This window comes from Panulirus ornatus, chromosome 43 (genome assembly GCF_036320965.1).
Source record: "Panulirus ornatus isolate Po-2019 chromosome 43, ASM3632096v1, whole genome shotgun sequence".
Taxonomy (NCBI): Eukaryota; Metazoa; Arthropoda; class Malacostraca; order Decapoda; family Palinuridae; genus Panulirus; species Panulirus ornatus.
Window position 1 is genome coordinate 1,745,905 of NC_092266.1, and position 8,715 is coordinate 1,754,619.

An 8,715-nucleotide genomic window follows, 5' to 3' on the forward strand; every position below is an offset into this window, starting at 1 on the left:
TTTCAAATCCTCATTCTCACAACCCTATCTCTTGTTCAGACTCCCTCATTCCCAAGCTCCTCCGCCTGTCCATTCCCTATTCACATAAAGTCCTTTCAAATCCTCATTCTCTCAACCCTATCTCTTGTTCAGACTCCCTCATCCCAAGCCTCTCTCTCTGGTAACACCCAACCGCATCCCAACCCTTCTCTCGGATACAAAACCCAACCTCATCGCCAGGGCCTCTCTCTCTGGTACAACCCAACCCTATCCAGCCTCTCTCTCTGGTACAACCCAACACAAATCCAAAGCTCTCTCTCCTGGACAACCCAACCATATCCAGGCCTCTCTGGTACAACCCAACCACAATCCCAAACCCTCTCTCTCTGATACAACCCAACCTCATCCCATGCCTCTTCCCCCCCCTCTCTGGTACAAACAACCTCATCCAAGCCTCTCTCTCTGGTACAACCCAACCTATCCCAGGCCTCTTCTCTCTGGTACTAACCCAACCCAATCCCAAGCCTCTCTCTCTGGTACAACCCAACCCTCATCCCAAGCCTCTCTCTCTGGTACAACCCAACACAAATCCCAAGCCTCTCTCTCTGGTACAACCCAACACAAATCCCAAGCCTCTCTCTCTGGTACAACCCAACACAAATCCCAAGCCTCTCTCTCTGGTACAACCCAACACAAATCCCAAGCCTCTCTCTCTGGTACAACCCAACACAAATCCCAAGCCTCTCTCTCTGGTACAACCCAACACAAATCCCAAGCCTCTCTCTCTGGTACAACCCAACACAAATCCCAAGCCTCTCTCTCTGGTACAACCCAACCCTCATCCCAGGCCTCTCTGGTACAACCCAACCCTCATCCCAGGCCTCTCTCTCTGGTACAACCCAACCCTCATCCCAAGCCTCTCTCTCTCTGGTACAACCCAACCCTCATCCCAAGCCTCTCTCTCTGGTACAACCCAACCCTCATCCCAGGCCTCTCTCTCTGGTACAACCCAACCCTCATCCCAAGCCTCTCTCTCTGGTACAACCCAACCCTCATCCCAGGCCTCTCTGGTACAACCCAACCCTCATCCCAGGCCTCTCTCTCTGGTACAACCCAACCCTCATCCCAAGCCTCTCTCTCTCTGGTACAACCCAACCCTCATCCCAAGCCTCTCTCTCTGGTACAACCCAACCCTCATCCCAGGCCTCTCTCTCTGGTACAACCCAACCCTCATCCCAAGCCTCTCTCTCTCTGGTACAACCCAACCCTCATCCCAAGCCTCTCTCTCTGGTACAACCCAACCCTCATCCCAAGCCTCTCTCTCTGGTACAACCTAATGCTCATCCCAAGCCTCTCTCTCTCCTTCAAAGGCTCACTCTCCGGCCAAACATCTTGTGTTCAGCCTCTCTCATCCCGAGTTTTTCTCTCCTACAAAGCCCCACTCTCATCCCAGGCCTGCCTCTCCCTCCCTCTACACCAACCGTATTTCAACATTTTCAATGTTGCAGGTCCACATGAATTTGGGGAAGAATTAGAGAAATTATGGAACTCTTTATAATGTGTCCCATTTTCTCAATGTTGCTTGAAATCTTACAGTTGCACGTGCCGGGCTACCACAATAACCGCCACCTGATTGCCACTCTCCTGGAGGAGGAGGAAGAAGCCGATGTTGTGATAGTAAACATCACATGATGTATCACTAATGGTCATAAGATCAAACATTATGGCTACACATCCCGACAATCACCAGACTGTGTGTGGCACAACACGAAGGACGGAGTCGCCCGCCAGTCTTGTACGAAGCACAATACAATATCTCACTACTTCCTGCCGCTTTCAATACTTTCTATCACTCAAGACACTCACACTACGTACGTACGTACATCGTTCTATTATCTTTTGTACATCTTCACTACTGGCGTTTTCGACCTTCTCTGAATGAGTCAGATCATATGGTTATCAGGGACACAGAATACATTACACTTGTCCACTTTGCCTTTGTCTTTCATACTCTATCTTTCATACTTGCTTGCCATTATTACACGAAAGTCCACTTGGGAACTTATCGTGTTTCATTTTCTCCGTGGACTCATAGGAATATATATATATATATATATATATATATATATATATATATATATATATATATATATATATATATATATATATATTTATATATATATATATATATATATATATATATATATATATATATATATATATATATATATATATATATATATATACGAACTAAGTGCATATGAACGAGCACTCTCATGAAACATACAAACCTCCAACAGCCAGGATCGAACCCGTGACCCCTGTTCAACGGGCGGGAGAGCTACCGCTAGGCTATGATCGCCCCTGATACGGAAATAACTATTCGAATACTATGTACTCGAATGCCTTTGACCTGAAATGTAAGTTCAAGCTAGTAGGCCGACCCTGCACTTAGCTTGATTCCTTTTGTGTTCAATATATTCTTCTTCACTACATCTCCTCTCCGTAATATCTTTATCTTCACTATGCAAGGATTATTATAATCTTCACTACAACCTTATCTTCATGCGACCTTATCTTGACTAAGCTGGTTTCAAGAAAGGCTTTAGATTTTACCCGCTCACACAAACAACGTACTTACACGGGGCCCCACGAGTGTAAAACTCCCTCCTAATACAGTGCAAATACATGATTACACACACCTACACACCACCACCACCACTAACAATACACAGAGAAATAGCTTTTAGGTTGGCTTTGGATCCGTCCTTGAACGTAGTTTGGAGGATTTGGGGGATCAGGTCAATAAGGTTAAGTTCACTACATCCTCATATTCACTAAAGTGTATCTTCACTACTAGCTTATTTTCACTAAATAATATCTTCACTATACCCTCTTCTTCACTACACCGTTATTTCTACCATACCATCATCATTGCACTCCCTAATGTTCGCTAAGAATAGTTCTTATCTTCACTACATAATCATTTTGAACAAACTTCACTCTTTACTAACCCTTATCTCTACTACATTCGTATCTTCACTACATTCTTTTCTTCACTACAACCTATCTTGACAATATCCTTATCATCACTATGCTCTTCCTCGCTACACTCTCATCTTAACATCATCCTTCTGTTTACCGAACTTAGTTCAAAGTCTGACTTGAACGTAGCTTTGGAAAGTTTGTGTTTCTCATTGTGTTACCTCCTTATTATCATTGTAAAGGCAATTGTCACCACTCCCTAACTAAACCCTCATCGTCACTACACTCTCATCATTATCATTACTTCTTGATGTTCGATACAAAATCTCAACATGTACATTTATCTTCACTACAGAATAATTTTCATTGCACCTTAATCCTCATTACTCCTTGTTTCAGCTACATTCGTATCTTCCATTCATTCTTATATCTTATATTAGTTACATCTTTACAATATCTTTATATCTTCTCTGTTCCGTCTTTTGAAAAATTGAAAATGAGAGTAAAGGATTTCCGGCCTTCTGCTCCCTCCCCTTTTAGTCGCCTTGTACGACACGCAGGGAATACGAGGCAAGTATACTTTCTTCCCTATCCCCAGGGATAACAGCATCTGGTGTTCCCAGACGGTCACCCATCCAAGTACTAACCAGACCCAACGTTGCTTAACTTCCCTGATCGGACGATATATGCATATATGTACATATATATATATATATATATATATATATATATATATATATATATATATATATATATATATATATATATATATATATATACATGTACAAGACTGAAAACAATGAATTTTCCAAATAAAAAATGGAAGCGCCGGGGTTTGAACCCGGGTCCTCTCGCATGCCAAGCGAGCGCTCTACCACTGAGCTACGCCCCCAAGAACATATTTTGTGACATAGTATTATATAAAGCTCTAAGATCACGACGGCAAAATACTGTTTGACCGACCGTTGCCGACTAGCCGGCAAAATAACCACAGGGTAAATCTCCATGTTGCTGTCGTGTTTTCCTCTCAATTTTCCACGAAGAAATGTTTTACTTTTTTATTGTCGTTGCAATAGACTGGAACTAAGCAATAGACTGGAACTAAGCTGACCTGGTATGAGGTCAGAGCCCTCATTATCATCCCTGCTAACTACCGGAAGCAGATTAAGTCGTTCCACAACCGATGTCCGGCCCATGTTAACTCTGATGTGCCCAGCAGTTGGAGGAGGATCGCCAGAAGCTTCTGGAAGATTTCAAGGACGTCTCGGTGGACCTGACCCTTTCAGATAAGGTCGAAAACCACAATTTATTGTGAAGATCTTCACTATAATGTTGGACGAACGTACTGAATGTTGCACACATGTGATGCGGACAAAATGAAAAAAGAAAAAGACAAAAAATATGTCTGGTGTGGGTCTCGAACCCACGACCTTGAGTGTGTGAGACTCACGCTCTACCACTGAGCTAACCAGACAATAGAAAATACGTCTGTTTCTTCAATATGAATTAATGAAAATCTTTGCGAGGCAGCGTTAAGAAAAGAGAGATGTCTTTGACGAAATTTACTTGCTTGGCTCCTTCTTCTGTTCCTCATTATCTAAAGTAAACAAACTCAAGGATATATATATATATATATATATATATATATATATATATATATATATATATATATATATATATATATATATATATATATATATATATATACATATATATATATATATATATATATATATATATATATTTTTTTTTTTTTTTTTTTTTTTACACGATTCGCCATTTCCCGCGTTAGCGAGGTAGCGTTAAGAACAGAGGACTGAGCCTTTGAGGGAATATCCTCACTTAGCCCCCTTCTCTGTTCCTTCTTTTGGAAAATTAAAAACGAGAGGGGAGGATTTCCAGCCCCCCGCTCCCTTCCCTTTTAGTCGCCTTCTACGACACGCAGGGAATACGTGAGAAGTATTCTTTCTCCCCTATCCCCAGGGATATATATATATATATATATATATATATATATATATATATATATATATATATATATATATATATGTATATATCTTTCTTTCTTTCAAACTATTCGCCATTTCCCGCATTAGCAAGGTAACGTTAAGAACAGAGGACTGGGCCTTTGAGGGAATATCCTCACCTGGCCCCCTTCTCTGTTCCTTCTTTTGGAAAATTAAAAAAAAAAAAAAAAAACGAGAGGGGAGGATTTCCAGCCCCCCGCTCCCTCCCCTTTTAGTCGCCTTCTACGACACGCAGGGAATACGTGGGATGTATTCTTTCTCCCCTATCCCCATATATATATATATATATATATATATATATATATATATATATATATATATATATATATATATATATTGAAAAGATCACAATTTTGCACGTGATCAAGTATATTCTTATGAGTCCACGGGGAAAATAAACGCGATAAGTTCCCAAGTGCACTTTCCTGTAAAACTCACATCATCAGGGGAGATACAAGAGAAAAATATAACTGTCAGTTGATATACAACGAAGAGACGGAGCGAGGATGCCATATGGTAAACATGTGATTGTCCAAGAAAGACAACAAGCGTATCATAAACTTATTATGTGGACAAGAAGGTGAATTGTTTACAAATTTTATCAACATTAAAGTTATCCAAGTTGTATAAACCATCACTGATATTAAAATTATAATTCTTTGTGTATTGAAATTTCAATGATGCCCAATTGCGTATTATATTTATCATATCATAATGCAATTGTGTCAAATAATGAAGATAAAGAATGAAAGATAAACTCTATGGCCATGATTTCTACCAGCTCAAGTGCATTAGATATGGTGGACAACTCAGTTTATGTGAATATGCCCAATTGTACATTATATGTATCACATGGGACAGTTCAGTTTGTAGTGAAGATGCCTTACTTTGTATTGTATATATCATATTCCAAACTAAGGTTGGCAAGTAGTGAAAATAAAGAATTAGAGATCATTAAACTCTATGGCCGTGATTTCTTCCAGCTCAAGAGCAGTAAATATATTGGACAATTCAGTGTTCGGTGAAGATACCTAATTCTATATTGTATATATGATATTGCACTCTAGGTGTTTCAAGAAGTGAAGATACAGAAGCCCTCTTTCTCACTCCTTCCACCTTTCTCTTGACCTCTTGCCTCCTTCTTTTATACATCTCCCAATCATTTGCACTATTTCCCTGCAAAACTCGTCCAAATGCTTCTCTTCTCTTTTACTGCCATCTGGCAGCGGATGGAACCATGGAAGCGGAAGTGGATCATAGGGTGGGGGAGGGGGCGAAAATTCTGGGGGCCTTGATGAATGTGTGGAAGTCGAGAACATTATCTCGGAAAGCAAAAATGGGTATGTTTGAAGGAATAGTGGTTCCAACAGTGTTGTATGGTTGCGAGGCGTGGGCTATGGACAGAGTTGTGCGCAGGAGGATGGATGTGCTGGAAATGAGATGTTTGAGGACAATGTGTGGTGTGAGGTGGTTTGATCGAGTGAGTAACGTAAGGGTAAGAGAGATGTGTGGAAATAAAAAGAGCGTGGTTGAGAGAGCAGAAGAGGGTGTTTTGAAGTGGTTTGGGCACATGGAGAGAATGAGTGAGGAAAGATTGACCAAGAGGATATATGTGTCGGAGGTGGAGGGAACGAGGAGAAGAGGGAGACCAAATTGGAGGTGGAAAGATGGAGTGAAAAAGATTTTGTGTGATCGGGGCCTGAACATGCAGGAGGGTGAAAGGAGGGCAAGGAATAGAGTGAATTGGAGCGATGTGGTATACCGGGGTTGACGTGCTGTCAGTGGATTGAATCAAGGCATGTGAAGCGTCTGGGGTAAACCATGGAAAGCTTTGTAGGTATGTATATTTGCGTGTGTGGACGTGTGTATATACATGTGTATGGGGGTGGGTTGGGCCATTTCTTTCGTCTGTTTCCTTGCGCTACCTCGCAAACGCGGGAGACAGCGACAAAGTATAATAATATAATAATAATAATTAGTAAAAGAGAAGAGAGTCATTTGGACGAGTTTTGCAGGGAAATAGTGCAAATAGCCTTTTCGGTTGGCTTTGGATCCGTCCTTAAACGTAGTTTGGAGGATTTGGGGGATCAGGTCAATAAGGTTAAGTTCACTACAACCTCATATTCACTAACGTGTATCTTCACTACTAGCTTATTTTCAATTAATTATATCTTCACGATACCCTCTTCTTCACTACACCGTTATTTCTACCATACCATCATCATTGTACTCCCTGATGCTCACTAGAAATAGTTCTTATCTTCACTACATACTCATTTTGAATAAACTTTACTCTTTAATAACCCTTATCTCTACTACATTCGTATCTTCACTACATTCTTTTCTTCACTACAACCTATCTCGACAATATCCTTATCATCACTATACTCTTCCTCACTACACTCTCATCTTAACATCACTCTTTTGTGTACCGAACTTAGTTCAAAGTCTGACTTGAACGTAGCTTTGGAAAGTTTGTGTTCCTCATTGTGTTACCTCCTTATTATCCTTGTAAAGGCAATTGTCACCACTCCCTAACTAAACCCTCATCGTCACTACACTCTCATCATTATCATTTATTCTTGATGTTCAATACAGAATCTCAACATATACATTTATCTTCACTACAGAATAATTTTCATTGCCCCTTAATCTTCATTACTCCTTGTTTCAGCTACATCCGTATCTTCCATTCATTCTTATATCATATATTAGTTACATCTTTACAATATCTTTATATCTTCTCTGTTCCGTCTTTTGAAAAATTGAAAATGAGAGTAAAGGATTTCCGGCCTTCTGCTCCCTCCCCTTTTAGTCGCCTTGTACGACACGCAGGGAATACGAGGCAAGTATACTTTCTTCCCTGTACCCAGGGATAACAGCATCTGGTGTTCCCAGACGGTCACCCATCCAGGTACTAACCAGACCCAACGTTGCTTAACTTCCCTGATCGGACGATATATATATATATATATATATATATATATATATATATATATATATATATATATATATATATATATTCATATATATATATATATGTATATATATATATATATATATATATATATATATATATATATATATATATATATATATATATATATATATATATATATATATATATATATATACATATACAAGACTGAAAACAATGAATTTCCCAAATAAAAAATGGAGGCGCCGGGGTTTGAACCCGGGACCTCTCGCATGCCAAGCGAGTGCTCTACCACTGAGCTACGCCCCCAAGAACATATTTTGTGACATAGTATTATATGAAGCACTGAGATTACCACGGCAAAATAGTGTTTGACCGACCGTTGCCGACTAGCCGGTAAAATAACCACAGGGTAAATCTCCATGTTGCTGTCGTGTTTTCTTCTCAATTTTCTACGAAGAAATGAGTTTTACTTTTTTATTGTCGTTGCAATAGACTGGAACTAAGCAATAGACTGGAACTAAGCAATAGACTGGAACTAAGCTGACCTGGTATGAGGTCAGAGCCCTCATTATCATCCCTGCTAACCACCGGAAGTAGATTAAGTCGTTCCACAACCGATGGCCGGCCCATGTTAACTCTGATGTGCCCAGCAGTTGGAGGAGGATCGCCAGAAGCTTCTGGAAGATTTCAAGGACGTTTTGGTGGACATGACCCTTTCAGATAAGGACGAAAACCCCAATTTATTGTGAAGATCGTCACTATAACGTTGGACGAACATACTGA

General features: G+C 40.2%; 2 non-coding genes across 2 annotated transcripts; both read right to left on the reverse strand.

Annotated features, from left to right (window-relative positions):
- Positions 1-4,366: 4,366 nt before the first annotated feature.
- TRNAV-CAC (transfer RNA valine (anticodon CAC)) lies at positions 4,367-4,438 on the reverse strand. Its single transcript has one exon. It is a non-coding gene; the product is annotated as a tRNA-Val (tRNA).
- A 3,728-nt stretch (positions 4,439-8,166) lies between these two features.
- TRNAA-GGC (transfer RNA alanine (anticodon GGC)) lies at positions 8,167-8,238 on the reverse strand. The gene has a single exon. It is a non-coding gene; the product is annotated as a tRNA-Ala (tRNA).
- Positions 8,239-8,715: the final 477 nt, after the last annotated feature.